Source organism: Dendropsophus ebraccatus, chromosome 7 (assembly GCF_027789765.1).
Source record: "Dendropsophus ebraccatus isolate aDenEbr1 chromosome 7, aDenEbr1.pat, whole genome shotgun sequence".
In the NCBI taxonomy this organism is placed as follows: Eukaryota; Metazoa; Chordata; class Amphibia; order Anura; family Hylidae; genus Dendropsophus; species Dendropsophus ebraccatus.
In genome coordinates, this window is record NC_091460.1 from 89063830 (window position 1) to 89089983 (window position 26154).

Genomic DNA, 26154 nt, shown 5'->3' on the forward strand with positions numbered 1-26154 from the left:
TCCGCATGCATTCAGTGCTGAAATTCAGCGAGTATTTGGTGAGTAAACTAGACTATACCAGAACATATACTAGAATCCTCCTCCCCCCCCTTTTCCCCATTTCCGCGCTGATTCAGCGAGTAATTTCCGCTTGTATTACGCTTGTATTCCGCGCTGAATACGCGCGTATTCAGCGCTGAAACAGAAAATCAGAGCCCCATTGATTTGTATAGGCTTCCGCTAGCGTAAGAATGAACATGTTCATTCTTCTGGCGGAAAGCGGATTAGTTCAGTGCGGAAATTCCACTGTGTGAACTGCAGAGCAGAATTTCCATTCAACACAATGGAAATTAGCTCTGCACCTATTTTAACGGCTGAAATTTCAGCGCTGATTCAGCGCAGAAATTCAGCTGCTTTTGCTCAGTGGGAACGAGCCCTAAAGCAGACATGTTGTAGATGTTGCATTAATAATTAGTTCATGTGGCATGAATATCTTTCTTAGGAAAAGAGAGTTTTGAATATAAAGAAATGTAAATTTTTTAAATTTTTGCGCATATGATGTGTTTTTTACAAAAAACAACAGAGTGTATCAACCAAAGTATACTACAAACATAAAGAGGAATATGCCACAAAAAAGAATATCTCAGAATAACCGCGATAGTTTGAAGCATTGCAGAGTTATCGCTACATAAAGAGAGACAGGTCAGATTTGAAAAATAGGCCCCGGGCATAAAGGCCAAAACAGGCTGAAGAGGCAAGGGGTTAATAATGCTACAGAGGGCATTATAACCTGGGAAGGGGGATTTATTATTGCAGAAGGGGGCATTATTAATCACTATGGGGGGGATTAATATTTGTCACTACTTGAGCATTATTACTGGGTCTTACAGGTCAGTCACATTGTTGGGGGGGGAGGGAAATCTGATCTGGAAATAAATTGCTGACATACTAACAGTACAGAACCTATGGTGGCAGTGTGATCTCGGCCTTATTAGGCAACATTTCTAATCAATCGCATCCTTGGGGGTACTTGACTGGAGAATCTCATTAAATGTGGGTACTTGACTTGAAAAGGTTGAGAAACACTGGTCTAGATGACACTGTTTACCAATGAAATTAAGCTATTTTATACAGGTATATATTGAATGTGCAGCATCATAGATTAAGTGGGTAACACTATTACTTTAAATAAATCCCCATCTCCATGTACCCTCTAGGGTATTTGTAGATTTTTTGCCATTAATCCTGTAGAACTCATAAATCATGATTGATCAGGCATGGGGGAGGATCCCACTAAGCAAGTAGGGTGTACATCAGGAAAAGGTTTCGATTTTTCACAAAGTACGCTGGGTGCACGTTGATAAATTTCCCTCTGTGTTGACAGCTTTTAAACCACAAGAGATTTTAAAATCTCAATCACTCACAGTGAAAGGGAACCGGTTGTGCTGATATACTTCCCAGCTGCAGCTCCCAATGCAGTTGCTTCACATAGGAGAAAAACTAGTTTTATTCCAGTGTGCAAGGCCAGGAGAGGGGCGGCAACCAGTCATCTGGGCAAGGAGCTGCCTGTGACTAGTCACAGCTCTCTGACTGTTAGCGTGCTCTGCAGGCATGAGTTACAGGCAGAGAGGCCACTAACTTTTTTCCCCCAATGTAAAGCTACCAGGCACACGCCTGGTAGCATCAGGGAGCTGCACAGTATAGATGTATAGCTGGAAACCATATCAGCACAATTGTGACTGACTGCTTCCCTTTAAATAGCCTGATTCTGTTACCCCCCTTCTAACAGCAGGGGGTGCTGCCTGAGGCCACAACTTTAAGTGGCATCATGGCAGAATTGCCCCTGCCAGCACCCCCTAGCTGTCAGCACCCCGTGTGATCGCCTGTCTTGTACTGTGCTAAAAACAGCCCTGGTCTGCACACTCATACAAAACTAGACATGTCTGCAACAGTGGCAAACATTTTTTATATTGATAGGGACACTTCAAGAAAAAGGATGCACAAGCGAGGGATTACCTATCATCATCTCATTTTTTCTACTATTCATGCACTCCCAATTGCTCGACTTGACTGTAGGACAATTATTGTTACGGCATAAACTTTCTAGTGTCTAACAATTATATGAGCCTGTCCTTATGTGCCACTATATACTGATGTCACAACATATACTAGTCTATATAAGCTAGTCTACTAATTTTATAGGATTGAATAAATAGAACATGAATAAACAACAATAGGAATGTGCCAGAAGGTGTTAAGACAACTTTTAGTAAGCATTACCTGAGATATGTTCATTGTGAAACATGAAAGACAGACCAAACCATAACCATCACTGAGTTTGGCAGCAGTTTATGGCTGGGATTTCCATGAAAATTGCGAAATCAGGCACTTTCAACTTCCAAATCTGTTAGCCCAGAATGAATTGCATTCAACATTGTACGTTCATTACTTCAATATGAAAGTCCTAAACACTTTTGTAATAATACTGCCATCTGCTGGTTACTTGCAGTGTGAAAACACAAACTGTCATTTAACATTATTCATGCGGTTTCTTAATTTTATCTTAAATTCTGGATGTGTATATTATTAACCCCTGATCATATGTATACCACTCTGGAATCAAAGGTGCATTGAAAAAATATTAAACTCTAAACTTATATCAATTACAATGCATCACACAAGGGAGCTCTCTCTTGTTTCCGGCTTGGGTGGGGTTTTGTTGCTCAGTTCCATTAAAGTGAATGGAGCTTAAAGGGGTTATCCAGCACTACAAAAACATTGCCACTTTCTTGCAGAGACAGCCCCACTCTTGTCTTCAGCTTGGCCAGGGTTTTGCTGCTCAATTTCATTGAAGTGAATGGAGCTTAATTGCAAACCACACCTGAACTGGAGACAAAAGTTGTAAAAGAAAGTGGCCTCGTTTTTGTAGCGCTGGATAATCCCTTTAACTTTGCTTCTTGCATGATAAAACTGCTCACGCACAGTCAGGCTGGGTTCACACTACGTATATTTCAGTCAGTATTGTGGTCCTCATATTGCAACCAAAACCAGGAGTGGATTAAAAACACAGAAACGATCTGTTGAAATTGAGTGGATGGCCGCCATTTAATGGCAAATATTTGCTGTGTTTTTTATAACAACGGCTGTTATATTGAAATAATGGCAGTTATTTACTGTTGGCCATCCACTCAATTTCAACATTGTGTGAACAGATCCTTTCTGTGTTTTTAATCCACTCCTGGTTTTAGTTGCAATATGAGGACCACAATACTGACTGAAATATACGTAGTGTGAACACAGCCTAAGATGTATATATCAGTATGGGCCCAGGGAAGACTGATAGTGAACATAAGAACACTTCTGATGAGTGGAGCAGAGATGAACTGACAATAGCACAGGTTGAGAGTTAAGACAGACAGAGACATGATGGGGAGGGGTTGCACAAAAGATGGTGGTATTTGTAGTTCTATTAAGACACTCCTTGTATATTTGACCTAGCGGATGCGACAGGAATACTTGTTGCTTGTCTCTAGGATCCACAACAATGGGGTGCAGATCTGAAGGTTTGTGAAGTGGTGGCCACACTGCACTATGCCTGGCTGAAAGGCCACTGGAGTCCTAGCATGAAGCTATTGGATTTCTCCTTTTTTCAAACCCATTCCTGGCTTTGGCTTCAAAAAGCAAAGCTATACAATGGTTTGCTCCTATTTAGTATACCTGTGATTCTAGATGATACTATATGTCTCTGTTATTAATATGAAGCTGCATTGTTAGGATAAATATTCATGGCAGACAGTTGCTGCTTCCAGGACACGCCATTCTGACAGTTTGTTAATCTTCCATTTATTCTGACATGGATATGTTGTCATGATTAGGAACTGCTGTTCTTCCAAATCCTTTGAAGAGTTCTTATTATAGCCCAGTAATTTTTATCATTTCACTTTCTAAATAAAATTAACAGAATTATCAGAATGCTGAATTAAAAAAAAAAAAAAAAGTAGCAGCAGCAGTCTATTTCTGTTTCCAAACACATTTTTCCCGATTGAGATTATGGCATTGTATTCACTTCACAATTCATTCTAATCATAAACAGCAGCAACAAATAGGGAAATGTAGTCATTATGTTGTTTTACATAGTGACACTATGGTAGAGTGCCAACGATGAGATGGAAAAGTAGAAATCTCTTATCTTTATTATTATATATAATTATTGTTTCTAACACCTTTGTATTTTCATGTCTGCATATGGAAAAATAAATTATACAAAGGGCTAGAATTTAATATCTCTTTTTTAATTGAAAAAATTATTATTGAAATTATTGGTATATAAAGATACAGAGTAAGGAAATATAAACATGTATACAGGGTTAAGTCTGATAAAAATGAAAGGGTTCAGAAGAGAAGTGTCTGCTGGTTGTCCAACAGGACCAATATAAGTAAAATTTTGGGTATGTATGTGACAAGGTAGCATACATTCGTTCTTAGGAGGCAGAGCAGTTGACCAGATAAATCACTTCATCCACATGGGGGGTAGGGGTACTTTTCCAATGTCTAGTAATTTACCAATTTAGTAGACATTAGGATATGGGCAATAACTGTGCGGATAGATGGGCGGTAGATGGGTAGAATTAAATATCTCTTTGCTATAAAGGTAGGACCATGTTTACTGTTGCACAACAAGTTTTGTCAGATTTTTTGCATTAGTTGTGGTCTCACCATTGCTCAGTGCAAGGGTGCCTTCACACGTACAGGACCTACAGCAGGAAATAACAGAATATGTTAACATGAACAATAGTCAATAGTCAATAGTCAATAGTAGAATTAAAGGGGTTGGCCACTTTATAGTAAAATTTATCAGTACTTACGTCACTTACTCACAGCAGCTTCCTGTGTACCTCACAGAGCTGAAATCAGACTCCCCTCCTCCAAGCTGTACTGCCCTGCTCTGTGGTGAATCTATCCATAAGATGGCCAACATGGAGGAGCATGTGACCATGCCCCCCAGTGTCCACCATAAGCATATACAGGCTCATTGGTGCACTCTGGGGGGCGGGACATTGTCACATGCTCCTCCATGTCAGCCATCTTATGGACAGACTCACCACAGAGCAGGGCAGCACAGCCTGGAGAAGGGGAGTCCGATTTTAGCTCTATGAGGTACACAGCATCTGTCAGTAAGTGCAGTGAATACACTTACTTATATTGTACACTAAACTAATTTACTATAGTGGCCAACCCATTTAATAACCATTAACAGATGAGGAGAGATTTATTTTATTTTAGAACAGTACTAGAGCCCTAGTCTTCAAGGATAGCCCAAAATTCCTCACTACTGTCAGAACTAGCCGAGCTCAATGGCTCATGATCACTGGTATCAAGGTCTTCATAAAGGATACCATCCTCGGAACAGGCCAAGGCATTACTGATGCCCCATTTTCTGACGTATACGAATATGGCCGATAATTGTTCCGTAGAATAGGGCCTTAAGTCTCTCCCTGCTCTGCATTAACTGCCTGCTGTGATCCTGCTCTCCTCTACACACACAGCTGACTGCACGCCACCAGAAAACAAATCACCTTATATAGAGGGGAGGTGCTGACATCACAGGTGATTGGTCAGCTGCAAGGGATTATGGATAATCCCTTGGTCCCACCCATTGACAGTACTGGAAGCTAACATGTGCAGTCACCATTGCAGACACCATGTTTAGCAAATTTTGTTAACGAATCACAGTGAATTTGTTAACAAGATGAACGGTGCTTTGTTCATCTCTAATCGTAACTAGAGATGGGCGAACCTTCGAGCATGCTCGAGTCCATTCAACTTTCGGCATTTGATTAGCGGGGGCTGCTGAAGTTGGATAAAGCCCTAAGGCTTTGTGGAAAACATGGATATAGTCATTGGCTGTATCCATGTTTTCCAGACAACCTTAGAGCTTTATCCAAGTTCAGCAGCCCCAGTTAATCAAATACCGAACATTCAGGTTCGGATCGACTCGAACCCGAACCCGGTTCGCTCATCTCTAATTGTAACTAATGAATATCGTTCTGTTGAATATGGTGAACAATTTCTGGTAGCTATCTTTTATCGTTAATTGTTATAAATCGCTTCATCTAATAGAGACTTTACTCCAGAGTACATGTGAAACCTCTTTCAGTTGCACAAGAAAAGTATTTATAGGTTAAAAAAATAAAGAGAGATAATTTTTCTTATGTTTTTTCTCATGCTACACTTCTGTGTCCAGTAAAATAATCCACACATAGTCACTGTTGACAATGTTTGGGCCAATAAAGTGATTAGAGCTGCTGCAAATGCATTGTAATATATGTCTGCATCACATTTTGACATGATGCTGATGTGAACAGTCCTAATAGTGGACACAAAGTGTGGCTTTACTACACTCTACCCCCTCTGGCTGCTCCAGAATTACCTTCTAAGTAACATTTATGTATTTCCCTAAAAAAACTTGCAGTACCTCCATGCTGAAATCACTGTTAAATTTTTTTTTTAAACATATTTTTATTAGCACTGTAACAAAACAGATGAAACCGTTCCGACGTCGCAGCGCCCATTTTTTCAAATTTTATCATAGGGATACCATGAAGAGGACATGAACAGTATGTATCATAACAAAGCTTATCAACCGAAGAAGCTTGTGAGTCCATGTTCAATAAAGAATCATACTGGGGTGTTCGCCCTCAGATAATACGGTAGAAATGCAAAAATAACAACTCACCAATGTACGAAGATACACCTTCAGAGGGCATAGGGATAAAATAAAACAATATTAAAAAAAAAAATACAAGTAAGGACACAACGAGAAACAGGGAAGGGAAAGAAAAGTGGAAAGAAGAAAGAGAGAAGTAAGAGAGTACGGGGAGAAGGAAGAAGCATACCAGGGAGTGGAACTAAGCAACAACTATTGGGCTCCGTTATCCACCCATAATCAGGGGCCGCAAGATTCAGATAGGTAATTGAAGACCACCAAGCGTACCACATAGATCTTCTTTCAGATACCATGTGGAAAGCCTATACGGGTAGACAAAGGTATGTACCTGTTGTGTAGTGAAGTGTGACAAAAGAAAGACTCTCCATTTCAGGAAAAAATTCTGAGCATGCTTCTCAGTATTCCGTTCTGCCTCTAACCTATCTGCAGCCGGCAAAGATTTCAGATCCTCTATCACCGCCATGATGGTTAGCATTGTAGAGTTGATCCATTCTCGCATTAGAACCCGTTTGGCTATTAACAAGACAGCATGGCAGAGTCAGCAAGGCAGAGGTTCAACAGGTAGGGCGAGTTTCCAATGCCTAGCAACATAGCTGGTCACCTCTTGCCAAAAGGACTGGGACAGGATGCAGGACCACATGCCATGCCAAAAGTCTGTTGCCGGAGTCCGAAATTTAGGACCACTGTTACATTAGCTGTAATGTAAGGAGGGCAGTGAAAGGGTTGAATCTACTTGTTTTCTACAATAGATGTCACTGTTAAAAAGATCTGGACACAGCTGACCCTGCACTGAAGTGATCCAAACTCTTTCCTTCTTTCCATTAGGTTCTGACAGTCTGGGCTTTTCAAAAGTCCATTCGCGGTGATCACCATTTCATGCTTCAGAGACAGTTGAGGAAGGCTTGAAGCCGAAACGTCCTGTTGCCGTTATATATGTTTTGATGAATTTTCTACAATAAAACTTTTTTGAAGCATGAAATGGTGAGTGCCGAGAATGGACTTTTGAAATGCTATGAGAATTTTTCTTACTACAAGCACCACCCAGACGTGCCACCTAAAAAAGAGTCCATGCTGTCTGTTCTCCCTCGGTAAGAAGAGAGATTATCTCCAACAGAAGGGGCGGGCAGCTCTCTCCAGGGGAGGGGGTGCATTCTTTCTCTATCTACTCTTATTGGAGGACAGAGCATTGAGGTGATTTATTGGTTCCTATTGCTACAGAGGTCAGTGTTCTTCTCTGCTGTGCATGTGGTCAATTACTTAACCCCTCCCCTTGTTCAGAGACCCCAGTTTTACTAATAATTTTGACGGAAGGCAAAGGGAGGACGGGGGGGTTAAAAGCAAAACAACTGCTATCCCAGGTCAATGCCTGGAGAGGACAGGACAAGCTCTTTTCCCATCTCCCTGTGCTAAAAATTTATATTTAATATAATATTTAATATATTTAATATATGGTCCCCAGATAGGGGACGTATCAGATATTAAACTGATAAGAAAAGATACTACACTTGATCTCAGCCAAAAGGCAGAGGAGCGATAAAACAACATACATTTCATTTTCGTGTGTGTCCCAAAATGTAGCCCCTTGCAGGCTACCATCTTAGGCAGTGGACCACCAGTGCCTAGTGCCAAATACAGCCCTCAGGACATGGATTGCTGGAACCATATCCTGTGGTCTGATGAGTCCAAGATAAATTTATTTGGTTCAGATGGTGTCAACCCACTCTATGTCTACAGTCAAGCATGGTGGTGAGGGTATCATGATACCCGGCTGCCAGCTGTGGGGAGCTACAGTTCGCTGAGGAAACCATAAATGCCAACACGTACTGTGACATACTAAAATAAAGCATAAGACCCTCCCTTCACAAAATGGGTGTCTTTTGACTATTTTGAGTCATTTCTCACCATTCTAGCTACTGGTGTTCCTTAGTTACACTTTATTTTAAAAAGCTGGTCTATATTCCCTACCATGCAACGTGCCTCCTTAGCTTTCTTTCCCTCCACACACACCACAATGACACCGCACCATCCAGCGCCACCGCACCACCTAGTTCTCAATGTATCTTTCTAGAACTGCAGCATTTTACAACCTACAGCTCCTGTGGCACTACAACTCTCAGCATAGCAGAGCCGCTATGTGTGTACGGCCTTCCCGTAGTCCTGAACCTAACCTCACCCTGTGCTCCCACTGTACCGCTCAGCTCTTCCTTCCTGACATGCCAGATTACAGCCCAGGAAAATCGACAGCTGATAATTAGAGCCTTGAGTGCATTTTACATGCTCATCGCTTTGCCATAGGATTGTGTGTAAACCCATCTGTGCGCCCCCTCCCCCCCCTGCAGGACAGGAGACACGACCAGATGATCTTCCCCCAGTGGTGACATCAGAGGTGGGCTTGACCTGCTTGTGCTAGGCCAGTCTCATCTCTGAACCATGTGGGTGCGTCTCTGATGGTAGAATGGAAGAAAAGGAGTGAGACGGAGTGGACGGCCTGAGGAGGGTTTCACTTCACTGAAGGGGGTGGTGTGGAGTTAAGACGCTGGAAACCAACCAGAACACCACAGAATGGTTACAAACTGTATATTACAAACTCACATAGCTTGTGCGTAACTTTTTAATGGGTAAAGTGTTTCGACAAAGGCAGTGCTTGAAAATAAAGGTGGCTGCACAAAATATTGGCTCTTTGAGCACAATTTGGCCATTTTCACTTAGCGGTACATTTACTTTTGTATCATGATTGTATATATAATGTCATTTATGGGGATACGCCTGATGGCAGAAGGAGGGACGAATCAACATTTTGACTTAAGGTACCAGAAAACTTTAAATGTTAGTATATGTGCTGCCAAAGAACAAAACTTTACATTTTATTTTACATTTCAAATCTGTATTTGAATGTATGAATTTAATATTAATGTTTACATAAAAAAAAAATATGTTAAGATTATCTATGTTTTAAACGAATAAACCTGTTGATTATGTAAATATGGTTGCCTTGGAGTACATGAGGTATACAGTGCACTTTAATCCACAGTCTCTTTTATACAAATATTACATCTTATAATAGAAGGGCAAATCTAATGCACTGTATTGCTCAGCTAACCTCTTGACTTGTGAATTTATTTTGGACTAAATTAAATGTATGAACAAGAAAGCTGTGTACTATTTTTTAAAGGTTAGGTTGCATTTATGTCAGCTTTTACAGTAATAAAGCATCCACATTCTTACTTGAAACTATTATGCTTAAAAGCATCCAATATTATATGTTTCCGAATAAAAAGTGGAACTAATTGTAGTTGGTATTATTACACCTTTTGGCCTTTGAGAAAAAGCCTCATTCAAGTACATAGAAAGTTTATAGAAAATAAAAATATATATTTTGTATTTCGGTATTTATTTTTGCCATGGCCCAGGTACTGAATGCTAGTGTTTCAACAGCTGGTGGGCTCTGGTGTTTTGGGGTAACCTTGTCAATGGTGGCCAGGAGTGGCAGTACTCACCCCTGAACACACCAGCGCTGCGTTTGAAAAGGGACAGTAGTATTGTGTGAGGATGCAGATGTGATGTAAGAAAGGTGACAGTGTCCACCACTTACACTGAAGTTTTGATAAGTAAAGATTCAACTTCTGGTTAGTACAAAAGTATACAAAAGAGGAACCGCTCACAGGTGCTAGTGCAAAATAAAACAGTGCTTGAAGTAGACTTTAGGTAGTCCGTGGCGTAGCTATAGCAGCCACAACCAGGCCCGCCAGCCAGGGCCCCCTTGCCACCTTACTGCGTCCCCAACTTTAGCCAGCTGCTTGCATTCATAGGTCACACAGATCCATGAATGCAGGCAATTGCTAAAGAGTAAGTGCCTGAGCCATGTGCAGTTACAGTTACTAGTGGGGTACCACAGGGTTTAGTATTGGGTCCTCTTCTTTTTAATATATTGATTAATGTCCTTGTAGAGGAGCCACAGAGTAGAATCTCCATATTTGCAGATGATACTAGACTGAGTAAAGTATTCACCACAAAGGGGGATTTTATAATTTTACAAAGGTATTTGGAGAAACTAGAAGCTTGGACAGAATAATGGCAAATGACGACCGATGACTTAAATGTACATCATGGCGCCGATAGGGTAGGTGGGGGGGCGGCAACCACTCTCTGAACCCCCGCTATCTGAACCCCCGCTATCCCAGCTGCTATCTGCAGCCCCGTACCGTGGCAAATAGTGCATTTAAATGGCTGCTTAAACGCATCCATGGTGGTCTATTGGGAAGGATTGCGGACATGATTGCGGAGGAGCAGTCCCTCCATCTGAGCCAGCTGGGGGTCTGTACCAAAATGGCGCTGATCCCAGCTCAGCGATCTATTGTTCCAGGCTGCAGTTAGTCTGTAAAAAAACTAAATAAGTTTTTTTTATAATGAAAAATCCCCTCCCCTAATAAAAGTTTGAATCACCCCCCTTTTCCAGCGCATGTATAATTTTTTTCTGGTTTCACAGCATACGTTATTCAAAAATTCAGCCTGTCATTACAAAGTAAAATTAGTGACGGAAAAACGAAAGCCCAAAAATGAATATTGGCCTGGTCTTTTAAAGAAGTCCGGCCAAAATTAATTTTTGATATGTTGTTACTTATGAAAAGTTATACAAATTTCTAATGGACATTAATTATGGGAAATGCACATATAGGGCTATTTCCCTTAATTTAGTAGATCAGGAAGTGTTAGAATTCTCTCAGATCCAGTGACGTCACGACGAAAGGTGTAATTCCTATGGAGTGTCCAGCAGGGGGCGCTCTCTATATAGAAGTCTATGGGACTTTATTGTTTCTATGGATTTCTATGTAATGTAATGTAGTGTAGTGTACAGTGCTTTATTGAATGAATACATCTATGGAATACTTTGGGGAGCAAGTGTCCTTGCTCCCCAAAGTATTGCATAAATGTATTCATTCAATACATTAGGATATCACAGTAAGCCCGCCGATCCGCCGCATATACACTGGACTACAGCTCCCATCATCTGCTTATAGTATGAACAGGTGATGGGAGCTGTAGCTGGGTAATGGATGTCACTTGCCTGCGATGCCACTGCTTATGCCGCCGGGAGCAGGGGGGAGCCGCTCAGTACACAGGAGCGCTCCCCCCTCCTCCTCCTTCCGGGAACCTTCCCCCTCTAGCACTGCTGACTCCCCGCCTGGACGCCGCTCTCCGCTCTCATATACCGGCCGCTGATGCTTCCTGGTGTCCGCGCTGATGCTTCGGCAGCCGGTATATGAGAGCGGAGATGTATTCATTCAATAAAGCACTGTACACTACACTACATTACATTACATAGAAATCCATAGAAACAATAAAGTCCCATAGACTTCTATATAGAGAGCGCCCCCTGCTGGACACTCCATAGGAATTACACCTTTCGTCGTAACGTCACTGGATCTAAGAGAATTCTAACAATTCCTGGTCTACTAAATTAAGGGAAATAGCCCTATATGTGCATTTCCCATAATTAATGTCCATTAGAAATTTGTATAACTTTTCATAAGTAACAACATATCAAAAATTTATTTTGGCCAGACTTCTCCTTTAAGAGTTAATGTGGATAATTGTAAGTGTATGAACTTGGGCCATAAAAATAAAAAGTACATTTATGTGCCTAATAAAAAAAAAATCACTGGGTAAAACTGCTTCCGAAAAAGATCTAGGGGTATACTGTAGGTGGACAGTAAACTCAACTTAAGTGACCAGTGCCAGGCAGCAGCTGCCAAGGCTAATAAAATAATGGGATGCATCAAAAGAGGAATACATGATAAAGATGAGAGCATAGTTTTGTCTCTTTATACGTCACTGGTCAGACCACATATGGAATACTGTGTACAGTTTTGGGTACTGGTATATAAGAAGGACACAGCTGAACTGGAGCAGGTGCAGAGGTGGGCAACGAAGGTCATTAAAGGAATAAGAAGGTTACAGTACCAGGACAGGTTATCAAGCCTGGGGCTATTTAGTTTAGAAAAAAAAAACGTCTTAGGGGCGATCTGATCGCAATTTGCAAATATATGAATGGAAAGTATCCCGGTTTCATAAGCAGCCGGGTTAAAAACCAAACAGCAGCAGCCTAATAATACCGGCCTGCTGATGCCCAAAAGCGCCAGTCTTGAGTGCTACCCCTGCCATGTCCAGGTGTCTGTTCTGGAGCCTTCTAGGACCATTGATGGGTCTTTCGCTTTAGGGTGCCTTCACACGTACAGGATCTGCTGCAGATTTGCTTTGAATCTGCAACTTTAAAATGTCTACTGTTGTCCTGGAGAAAGTCTCATTTAACACTGCTGATCCACCAATGTGGATGTTCAATGATGTCTATGGAGAAAAGTTGATTTTATGCCACTGGTCCACTGCTGTCCTGTAAGAAATGTCCTTTAACGACTTGTATTAGATTTGCAAATTTTTACAACTCTGACCCAAAATTCACAAATATCACGAAAACAAATTTCAGCTGCTCTGCTCACCTGTAAGTGACTATAGTGAGACTATTGAAATACAGGATTTCTGAGGGGACAGGAGTTCTATCTCCACTCGTAGAACCAGGAGGATTTATAGAGATATTTACACATTCTGTGATCAATAAAATCAAAGTGTTAGTGAACCCTAAGACAAATAGGAACTTGTCATTAGGGAAACAAAAGGCTCTTCTTAAGTGGCTCAAAAATAGGAATGATCTATCCATTTGTCAGACAAAGAAGGCAGCACAGAAAAGTCTGGCCTCCTTGTTGTTTTCTTTTGTTTTTTTAGTCAGGGGCCAAATCTCAGGCACTGCACACATCACAACCCGAATGATGGAATGGTCACTTAGCCAGTCAGTGACTAGGACGGGATGCCGCTCCAGTCACTGATTGGTTGAGCAGGCTTTCCATCAGCCGGAACAGACATTACCCACCATTTATGATATCACAAATCAGCGAAAAATATCTTCCAGTAGGGGGCCCGCCACTTATCACGGGGGAGGTAAATTAGGACTGGTTATTACATCCCCCATGACGGCTGCCAGACTTCTCCTTTTAGTAATTTGCAGTCCTTTTTAAGACAGTTTGTTGAATATAATATCCTCTCTAAAAAGATAGGTACCAAACTTATCCCCGAACTCCCTAGGCATGCCAGATGGTATGGGGTCTCTGAGCTAACCCCCTGAATGGCCTATTGTGGCAGGGATTGGCTCAGTGACTGAATTCCTGTCTACGGGTCAGTTCACACTGAAGAATCAGCGCTGAAATTCCAAGCGGAATCCCGATAGCAGACTCTGCTCAGAATTCCACCTGCCTCAGCACCTCATTGTAAGGTATAGGGCCTTATACTTTATATTGATGCCCTGAGGCAGGCGAAATTCAGAGTGGAGTCTGCAATGGAGATTCCGCTCTGAATTTCAGCACTGATTCCTCAATGTCAACTGACCCAAAGTACATAGACTGGCTGCTTAGACCATTGTTGCCTGCTATACCAACGTAATTAACAGACACTAACAGTTTGTTGAGGGCTTTATAAGATATACATTGGCAGCTTTTGTTTCAACTTGTCTCTCTTGATATTGAAACCCTCTATACGCGTATTCCCCATGAAGACGGTATAGAGACTATCAAGGAGTTCCTTCTAGATACTGACAATTCTATACTATTCTGTTCATTAAACTGTGAGTTTCTTAAACTCATCCTTACTAATAAATCCTTTAGGGTTGAGGACTGTTGTTATAAACAGATGGTTGGTACAGCCATGGGAACTACTGTTTCATGTACGTATGCCAATATATTTCAGGCTATGTTTGAATGAAAATAGAGATGAGCGAACCTCGAGCATGCTCGAGTCGATCCAAACCCGAACTTGCAGCATTTGATTAGCAGTGGCTGCTGAATTTGGATAAAGCCCTAAGGCTATGTGGAAAACATGGATATAGTCATTGGCTGTATCCATGTTTTCCAGACAACCTTAGAGCTTTATCCAACTTCAGCAGCCCCCGCTTATCAAATGCTGACCATTCGGGTTCGGATGGACTCGAACCCGATTCGCTCATCTCTAAACGAAAATTATTTTTTTCTGTAAATAATCCATGCCTATTGTAAAAGTTTTTTTTTTTTCAGAAACATGGATGATGTCCCTATGGTATGGGATGGTGATGAGTGGGAGTTCCTTGGAGTTCCTCAACCACCTGAACATCACTAATACAGTGAACATGTTGTTCACTGGTGTTTATGGAAGCAACCATTTACATGTTCTGGATGTCTCTATTGACATACGTGACAACCAAATCTGCACAAAAGGCTATCATAAGCCTACTGCTAGTATACACACTCTTCAAGTGTAAAAGAGGCAATTCCTTATGGGCAACAATTTAGACTACAAAGAATACAAACAATACTTACCAACAACAAGCTAATGAGATGTTTCTGGCACAGATTTATCTGAACGATATCTGACAGATCATTGAAGCCAAAGCCAGGAACAGACTATAAACAGAGAACAGGTCATAAAAGAAAGATTTTCAAATCCATTCTTGGTTTTGGTCTCAAAAATCTGTCAGATAATCTTTGTGTGTAATAGGGCCAGATTGCGGAAACGAGATTATCCTTACGTAGCTTTGTTAAAGGCCAAAATAAGAGAAAATATGTCAACCCTGAGAACAGTAATACATTTGACAAATGCTTCTATTTCTCCTTTGGAGTGGTTTTCCAGAAACATGGCCACTTTCTTTCAGAGACAACACGACTCTTGTCTCCAGTTTGGGTGAGGTGTGCAGCTTGGTTCCAATGAAGTGAATAGGGCTTAATTGCAAACTACTAGAGATGAGCGAACCGGGTTTGGATTCGAGTCGATCCGAACCCGAACGTTCGGTATTTGATTAGCGGTGGCTGCTAAACTTGGATAAAGCTCTAAGGTTGTCTGGAAAACATGGATACAGCCAATGACTATATCCATGATTTCCACATAGCCTTAGGGCTTTATCTAAGTTCAGCAGCCACCGCTAATCAAATAACTAAAGTTCGGGTTCGGATCGACTCTAGCATGCTCGAGGTTCGCTCATCTCTACAAACTACACCTGAAATGGAGACAAGAGTTGTGTTGTCTCTGGAAGAAAGTGGCCATGTTTTTGTAGCACTGATTAACCCCTTTAACAATACTCTGTACAACTCTGTTCTTAAAAAAAGCTATAAGGGCAAGTTCAGACTACAGATTCCCACGCCCATCCCATAGACTCCATTCTATGGCCAGGCAGATTCTGTCATCTGCCTAAAGAATGGACATGTGAATTCTTTGGGCGAATGGCGGAATCCGCCTGAACAGAGAATGGAGTCTATGGGACGGACGGAGATTCGAGCGGGACAAGCGTCGGAATCCACGGGGACTTCGCATAGATTCTGTAGTCTGAACGTGCCCTAAATAACTTTTGGTATCTAATAGAAGGAGATCCAGTATTAATAAAAGTTGATCGCATTCAGAAAAAACAAGACTATAGGAGATTGCCTCAAAAATTCCTCTATAATACAGCGACCTAGCACCCCAGTATCTCCCCAGGTAACAGGAAATGTTATCATTGTGCCTTCTGTAATCAGAATGTGTTATGAAGCAGTATTACATTAGGAGGGGAATCTATTGTGTCTGCATTTTTTATTGCATAGGGAAGACAATATGTCAGCTTAATACCCAGTTCAATGAACACTGTAGTTCTGTACTTATGGGTAAAGAAGCCCCGAAACTTATTAATCACATCAGGGATTCCCACAATAGCAATACAGTGGTCTTGACGTTTGCCAGATTAGAAAAGGTTAATCCACTATGATCAGACAGGGACCAGCCTAAAAGGTGACTACAGAGAAGCTCCTCTTATTTTGCTGCTATAGGGCCACTAGGACTTAAAGGGGTAGTGAGGCAGTAAGCAATTATTCACTAAATAACACACATTACAAAGTGAATGGCCCCCTTCCCCGTGTCCCCCCCACTCACCCACACCAGACCCGGAGTGTAGTGCTCTATACTCACGTGATTGTGTAGACCCCCTGTCCGCCATCTTGTGACAATGATGTCATCTTCGGACGGCCGAACCGCTCCGACCGTCCCTAGTGCCGGCCGCCCTCTGCCGCGTCATCAGCTGCTCAGACGCGATTAGCTGATCACAGTTATGCTCAGAGCACTACACTTCCGGGTTGGGGGGGGGGAACACGGGGAAGGGGGCCATTCACTAACACAGCATATATTAGAAAGTTGTATAACTTTGTAATGTGTGTTATTTATTGAATATTTGCTTAGGTAAGGTTCACACTGCGTTTTCAGCATCCATTTAACGCATCCGTTTTTTGCAAAAAACGCATGAAAAACGGATTGCAAAAAACGGATTCATTTGTGTGCATCCATTTTTCCATTGACTTCCATTATAAAAAAAACGGATCCGTTTTTTTTGGCGGACCAAAACTGACCAAAAACCGTTGCTGACCCTATTTTTCTGGACGTTAAAAAAACGGATCCGTTAAACGGATGCTGAAAACGCAGTGTGAACCTAGCCTTACCACCGCACTACACCTTTGATGACAGGAATGAGTTCAATGCCTTGTTTTTAGATGTTTTTTCATATGCATCACTATAGGTTTAAATAGAAAAGAAATCCAGAGGACACTCACCGTAAAAATGGTTCTTTAATTCTTATTCGTGTAACATAGACACGGACGCCGTGAAGCTGGCGGGGGCGCCTTGTGCAGGGTAATTCAACGAGTGACAGCTGTTTCGCAAACAAAGTGCTTCTACTGACCCCACTATATAGTGTGGCTATGGCACGCATGCGCTGTACTATGAGAAAATAGTAGTGATTTAAAAACATGATTAAAAACAATTAATCCTTATACAATGCAGTTATTTAAAGGAACATATTCAGGTCTATTTTATCATTCATGCCTGCGGCCCCATGTGCATTAGTAGCTATGATAATCTTGGCTTCTTCCTGCAGGAGGACTTTATTATTGTCTCTGTCACTGTTCAGATGAACAGTGACAGAGACAATAATAAAGTCCTCCTGCAAGAAGAAGCCAAGATTATCATAGCTACTAATGCACAAGGGGCCGCAGGCATGAATGATAAAATAGACCTGAATATGTTCCTTTAAATAACTGCATTGTATAAGGATTAATTGTTTTTAATCATGTTTTTAAATCACTACTATTTTCTCATAGTACAGCGCATGCGTGCCATAGCCACACTATATAGTGGGGTCATGTGTACGCTGACGTAGAGTCAGTAGAAGCACTTTGTTTGCGAAACAGCTGTCACTCATTGAATTACCCTGCACAAGGCACCCCCGCCAGCTTCACGGCGTCCGTGTCTATGTTACACGAATAAGAATTAAAGAACCATTTTTACGGTGAGTGCCCTCTGGATTTCTTTTCTATTTATGCATTTATGGACAGTGTCTTTTGCTATATAGAGTGAGCACCCCGTTGCACCTGGTAAACCCTGGTTAGGCTCCTTTTAACTGAGTAGTGCCGGTCTCTCTTTCTATATGAGTTTTCACTATAGGTTTACACAGTTGCTAGGATATCTGTTTTAGGACATGCCAACGACATGACCACGGCAGCTGAAGCCAGATGAAGTGTGCCCAGCACACAAAGTCATCGTCTCTTTCAGTGCACGCATGTGTGTTGGGTCCCCCTCACCCAGTACCATTTTTTTTGTATCCTGTTATGGACTTTTGATAAAGAAAATGATACAGCAGTTCGGAGAGTTGCCACAGCTCATTCTTACTCTCCATTAAGTTGTATGCTTCTGTAATACTTACCTAAAATCAGCTGCCACCAGGCGCACATCGCTATGTTTAATATTGATGCACGACCAACAGCTGATGAATGAGTAAAAAAAAGTGTGAAAAAATAACGTTACACATACCTGTCCACACTCCCTGATGTCCTGTTCACTTTGGCCACTCCCAGCAGTATCTGGAGCATGGGTCTCCACACTGCAGCCCTCCAGCTGTTGCAATACTACATTTCCGATCATGCCTGGACAGCCAAATCCAAAGCTTTAGCTGTCCAGGCAGGACGGGAATTATGGTTTAGCAACAGCTGGTGGCCCGTAGTTTGGAGACCCATGAAGTGGTGACAGGCCGCTAAGCCAATCACTGGCTTTGGTACAGTCCCAGTGATTAGTTCAGCAGCCTTTCACAGGAGAAGCTGAAGCTAGCAGATCATCAGGGAGCACGGAGATGTAAGTATAACTTTATTACTTTCACTATATGAGTCATTTGTCTTTCAACATGTTGAAAGACCAACAACTGCAACGATCAGACGACATTGTTCATGTTGGGCTAATCATTGTATTCTATTATGGCCGATAATAGTTTTGTATAATAGGGTCTTAACTCAATCCTCCCTTTGAAGAATCTCAAAGTCAACACCTTAAAGGGGTAGTGCAGCACTAAAAAATTATTCACAGAATAACACACATTACAAAGTTATACAACTTTGTAATGTATGTTATGTCTATGAATCGCCCCCTTCCCCGTGTCCCACCACCCCCACCCGTGTACCCAGAAGTGTGTGGTGCATTATACAATACCTGATCAGGGTATCAGGTAATGTATAATGCACCACACACTTCCGGGTACACGGGCGGGGGTGGTGGGACACGGGGAAGGGGGCGATTCACAGACATAACATACATTACAAAGTTGTATAACTTTGTAATGTGTGTTATTCTGTGAATAATTTTTTAGCGCCGCACTACCCCTTTAACTCATTCAGAAGACAAGATGGTGAAAGTCCTCTGTGCTCACTTAGACGATCTATTCAGAGCTCAGCCATTTGATCAAAGGAAACCAGAAACATTACTAAATTCCTTTAGGGCCCTATTACAAAGAAAGATTATTCCACGAAAAACTGCTAAATAGTTTGAATTTGAGCAATAATTTTTAAGGCTATGCTCCCACACAGTATTTTTGCTTAGTATTTTGCAACCAAAGCCTGGAGTGGATTGAAAACACATATAGGCTATGTTCACTATGTTAAGACTGATTGGATGGTCGCCATTTAATGGCAAATAACGTCCGTTGTGTTAAACGGCAATTATTTCCCATTAAATTACAGCCATACACTAAATTTTGACAGTGTGTGAACATAGCCTTTGTGTTTTCAATCCACTCCTGGTTTTGGTTGCAAAACACCAAGCAAAAATACCGTGTGGAAACATAGCCTTAGTGTGCCTGCAGACAATGATCAAACAACGAAAATTTTTATGTCATTGATCGCATCTTTTGAGCCGAACACAAAATCATTGTTTATCGTTCGCAAATCTTTTGATGTAAGTGCACATCATTCGTTCATAATAACAAACGTTCATAGACTAGAGGATACAAATTATTGTAACTGCAAACGTAATTAACGACTATCGATCCATGTATTCTACGTTAGTGAATGATTTTAGATCTTTCCTAAAAGTGCTCGTAATCATTGATAGGTGGAAACAAAAAAAAAAATCACTTTCACTAACAGGATCCTTAAAAGGGGTACTCCAGCATAAATCTTTTTGTTTCAAATCAACTGGTTTTAGTAAGTTATACAGATTTGTAATTTACTTCTATTTACAAATCTCCAGTCTTACAGTACTTATAAGCTGCTGTATGTCCTGCAGGAAGTGGTGTATTCTTTCCAGTCTGACACACAACTCTCTGCTGACATATCTGTCTGAGACAGGAACTGTCCAGAGCAGGAGAGGTCCGCAGAGTGCACTGTGTCAGACTGAAAAGAAACCACTTCCTGAAGGACATACAGCAGCCAAGTACTGGAAGACTGGAGGAACTCAAATCCTAATATTTGTATACTGCTGTTGACATCCTTTAAATCCTCAGCTATGTCAATTCAGTGCTCCCATCACTTTCACCTGATGAATGGGATCTCACCCTCAAATAAATGCATAACAAGTCCAAGCACTAAAAGTTGACATATCACCCAGCTATATAAATCTTTTCTTCCAGATAATTATGCAAAAATAGACTCTGATGTAGCCCAATGGTCCAAAGGACGCTGTATGGGCAATCTTTGATTGACTGTATCCCACAAAATACAAGGGCACGAAGGGCTGCAGAAATCCGCTACACTATATTGCAGTGGCAGCTAAAAAAAAAAAAAAAAAAAAAAAAGCTGTCAGGTATGGATATCACCAAACTATTTTTGGGGGTTTGTCTGACCTCCTTATCCCCCCGGCAATCCGCCAGCAGCTCCTTTATTTTAAATAGAGCCGCAGGTACAGCACATGATCCACAGGTCTATTCATTGCTATAGAGTCACCAGAAAGAGCAGACTGCTGTACTCTGCTGTCACCGGCAGCTCCAGATCCATCGGCCTATCAAATTACAATCTATGTTTGCGTCACTGCTTAAAAAGTCCTTTCAGCTTGCATTTGGCTGCACCAGCACCGTTTTATGTAGTTGAGCAGATGACCAATTGACCAATTGCTGTTGGACCCAAAGATGGCCACAACTCACATGTGACTTTCCTACCTACCTTACAAGACATGTTAAATTACTGTAATTGTTTTGCAAAAAAAAAAAAAAACTAACACATTAAAAAAAAAAAAATTCAGTTTTGAGAGAACTGTTACTGTATATTTTGTCATAGGTTTTACTGTAAAAACAGCAAAATGTTTCATGGGTGTAAAATGCACTCTGGCTTTTCACAAAATGATTGTTGTTGTTGAGCACTGACATTTCCACTTACAATTCCAACTCTCCTAAAACACCACTCCCCCCCAACCTAAAGAGGGAAAAAACTAATTCAAAAGATTTAATGCACACCTCTTGTGAAAAGACATTTTAGGAAGAATGATTGAGATGTTTTTATTTCTCTTTAGTGATTAACAGCATACTGTGTAACACAGCAGTCCCCGCAGCTATGGACAGCACTATGGATGAGCATCCGTAGCCTCCGCAATTGCCCAGATCCATTCATTGTGATAAGGGCCATAGAATGGCTTACCAGCATTTTTTTGGCACACAGATCACAGCCCTTTTATGGATCTGTAAAATTACAGATTTATAAAAGAGTCCATTGAAAACAATGGGCACAATCACTGTAGTGATGGATTGTTAACTGCGGACAGTATAATACAGATGTGTAAAAAAGGCCTAACACTCATTTCACAGATTTGGAATAAACTTAAAAAATTTATCCTACTTTTATAGTATTATAGGGGTCAGATGTGCATACCTCAAGCTTATTACAATCCTGCCCCCCCTCCCTTCTCCTTATGGTGCATTTACACAAGACAGATTTATCTGACAGATCTTTGAAGCCAAAGCCAGGAACAGACTATAAACAGGGATCAGGTCATAAAGGGAAAAACTAGGATCTATCCATTCCTGGCTTTGGCTTCCAAAATCTGTCAGATAAATCTGTCTGTGTAAACACACCCTTACTCAATGTGCAGTTCTCCACAACATCCACCTGCCTAGATGCTGCACATGTGATACGTACCTGTAGAAATACCTGTATGTGTTTTCATCCTGCTCATTTTATCCATGGACAGTGTCACCTGGGTGAGGCTTCACAGCAGTTAGGCCCCCTCCCCTGGCGTGCGGGTGGAGCCCTGCCTAGGCAACACTAGAAAAAGTGACAGTATCACTAAACTGAGGGAGACTTAAAGGGGTATTCCAGGTTATTTTGATATTAATTCTACTGATTTCTCTTGTAATATAATTAATATATCTCATTGGTTTCTATAATAAATTTTGTCTCTTTCTCTCTATTTTTATGTAAGTCACGTGTTTCTGTGACGTCACCGAACCGGAAGTGTGGGGACTTCCCCGACTCGGCCGGCCTCTTGGTGTTTATGTAGTTAGAAAGCTAGCAGAGCTTTACAAACGGCCTCCCTGCACACGGGAGGTCACATGACACCCTGTTCCCGGGCGGCCTGTCAGTGTGAAGGAGGTCGCATCCACCTCCTGTATAATCACTAAAACCCTCCACCCCCTGCCAGTATAATCCTCCCGATGTCTCCCCCGGCCCCCTCCATCCTGTGTATACAGTCCTTTTCAAAGATCTCTCACCCCATCCCCCGGTCTCGGCACCTCTTGCACTCAGCTGACAGGCTCTCTCTCTCTCTCTCGCTGTGTGTGAAGCAGGAGAGATTTCTTTCCTGCTCCGTACACAGTTCCTGGCAGCTGAGTTTTATCGGGGCAATTGACAGGCACTGTGTACGGAGCAGGAAAGAAATCTCTCCTGCTTCACACACAGCGAGAGAGAGAGAGAGAGCCTGTCAGCTGAGTGCAAGAGGTGCCGAGACTGGGGGATGGGGTGAGAGATCTTTGAAAAGGACTGTATACACAGGATGGAGGGGGCCGGGGGAGACATCGGGAGGATTATACTGGCAGGGGGTGGAGGGTTTTAGTGATTATACAGGAGGTGGATACGACCTCCTTCACACTGACAGGCCGCCCGGGAACAGGGTGTCATGTGACCTCCCGTGTGCAGGGAGGCCGTTTGTAAAGCTCTGCTAGCTTTCTAACTACATAAACACCAAGAGGCCGGCCGAGTCGGGGAAGTCCCCACACTTCCGGTTCGGTGACGTCACAGAAACACGTGACTTACATAAAAATAGAGAGAAAGAGACAAAATTTATTATAGAAACCAATGAGATATATTAATTATATTACAAGAGAAATCAGTAGAATTAATATCAAAATAACCTGGAATACCCCTTTAATGTTCCCAGTTTTTATGCAGCTTGAAGTAGAGTCTCTTAGCACAGTCCAGCACCTCAGCTCCTCTTTTTTTTTTTTTTTTTTTAACTAAACTACAAGCTTTTTAGGAAGAAATGAAGCCATGCTTACAGCTAGGTACAATGCTGCCTCATCTGTGTATAAAGGGACGGTATACCGTAAGGAAAATTCAACACCCTGCCAGAAGGATGGATGGATGCTAGTTAGCCAGCTATCCCAGAACACAGAAAGTTGGAGAAAAAAAAAAAAAAGTCCAAAAGCATCAAGTCATAAAAATCTTAAGACTATGGGGAGATTTATCAAACATGGTGTAAAGTAAAACTGGCTCAGTTGCCCCTAGCAACCAATCAGATTCCACTTTTCATTCCTCACAGACTTTAATATGTTTGATAAATCTCCCCCTATGTTCGCACACAGTATTTTTTTTTGCAACAAAACCAGGAGTGGATTGAAAATACAGGAAGCCTATCTTCACACACTGTTGAAAGTTAGTGGATGGCCGCCATTATTTTTTTATTAAATGGCGGCCATCCACTTCAACTTTCAACAGTGTGTGAACATAGCCTTCCTGTCTTTTCAATCAACTCCTGGTTTGCTTGCAAAAATACTGTGTGGAAACATAGCCTAAAGGTTTATTTCGATTTGCAAATACATTTGTGCTAAGTGTCACCGCCTGCATGACCCTAAGGACTGGAAGCATAGCATACATGTATTTAAGAATCGAAAAATAAAAGTTTAAAAATTTTTAATGACTGGATTTTTTTAATACATCATTATGACATGTCAAAATTTGTTAAATTTAAATAAAAAAAAAAAAAAGGCAAGTTCTAAATGTTCAGACCTCCACCAATCGCTAGCTATATAGACCACTACGTTCAGACCCCCACTGATCGGTACAACTGTTAAGACAGTGAGGTTTAGGGCTGGGATCACACGCGTACCTTCTGTTGTGGAAGTAAAGTCTCCTCACAGATGGCAGAGGGGACCAACCTCTTCTTTTACACTGATTTATTAATGGTAAAAACAGCCACTAAATAGGATTTTGAAATAATAAAAAAAAAACCTTCAGTATGCGCTATAATGTGCAAGACTTTCAACCCCAGTGCCTAAATGGGATTTTAAAAAGTTTACGACAGTAAAATATTAGTAACACTTCAATAAAAATCTGTAAACTTATGGTAAGTGCAAACAGCAATACAAGTACTGTACCTGCGACAAATTAAAAAAAAAAACTTCTTAAAGGGAATGTACCATCAGGCCTGAGCTGAAGCACTGAAGGCGGGCTGACCCACCCCCAGTGGGTGGAAACCCCCGCCCCTCTATGACACTGCTCAATTAGAATCAATGGAGATGTATCATAGAGGGGCGTGGGTCAGCCCGCCTCCAGTGCTTCAGCCCAGGCCTGATGGTACATTCCCTTTAAACCGCAGAGACAAGTCACCTTATGTAAGAAGGTACATCAAAAAAAAAAATTCTTTCAAATCAACTGGAGCCAGAGATTTATAATTTAATTCTATAAAAAAAAGCCCAGTCTTCCACTACTTATCAGCTGCTGTATGTCCTGGAGGAAGTGGTGCATTCTTTCCAGTGTGATACAGTCCTCTCTGCTGCCACTTCTGTCTATGTCAGGAACTGTCCAGAGTAGGAAAGATTTTCTATGAATTGATAAGTACTGGAAGACTGGAGTTTTTATTACATGGAAGCGATTTACAAATCTGTATAACTGACACCTGCAATTTTTTTTCTTCTTTTAAATCAACTGGAATTCTCCTTAAAAATATTTCTGTAAAACAGCAGTTTCAGTGAGGCATCTATTTTTAGTTTCTGGTGTGATCAATTTTTTAGTATTTGGTATGAATTCAAGGACTAGTGTATCAAGTGTGTTACTAGAAAGCTGCATTGGTCTATATTCACGCAGCACATTTTTTGCAGAAATTTCTGACTGCCCTATACATACACATGATGCAGACACAACCCACCTACGTCCAGGGAACTGACTTTAGTTGTAGACATTTCTGCATCAAATCTACGACATGTGAATATACACCAAATCTGGACAGTAAAGATCAATGGCTTTGATCTGAATTATAGGAGAAATAAATCTTCACACAGAAAGAATGAACTGAACAGCTCAGTGTACAGTATTCCTTAACTCTTTCCCTTAAATATGGATACAAAAAAATAACATTTCACTTTTTCAGCACACAAAAAAAGCATATTAATGTCAAACTATGAAGAAGAAGAAAAAAAAAAAAGTTACCGAAGGAGAAAGGGAAATAAGAAGAGTGATGGAGTCCTGAAGGAAGAAGCTCTTACTTTAAGAGCCTTGTAAAAGTCTATGTTACTGAAGTTAAATTCCAATGTGAAAGACGTCCACTTCATGGGATTCAGAGGTCAATGGGTCAGAGTTCCTGTACATGTTCATTAATTGCTTTGTTCCTATACAGGACTGGAGATTCAATGTAAAAGCAACCAACGACTGAAGGACAAATTATGTACATTGAGGGGGGGGGGGGGTAGGGGGTTGGCAACAAGATTGAAACTAAAACTGATGCATATAAAACAAAGATACATTTGGGAAAAGCAATGCAGATTGCACGGCTGCTATAGGAGCGGGGAGAAAAACAGGATTTCACACAGCTCATCAATATGATGAGCAGTTTACACTGTATAAGCTGGATATCTCCCTGATCCCCTCCAAAACACTATTAAAAAAAATATA

At 41.4% G+C, this 26154-nt stretch overlaps 1 pseudogene; it reads right to left on the bottom strand.

Moving 5' to 3' along the window:
* Positions 1-8027: 8027 nt before the first annotated feature.
* LOC138797976 (U2 spliceosomal RNA) lies at positions 8028-8241 on the bottom strand (annotated as a pseudogene).
* Positions 8242-26154: the final 17913 nt, after the last annotated feature.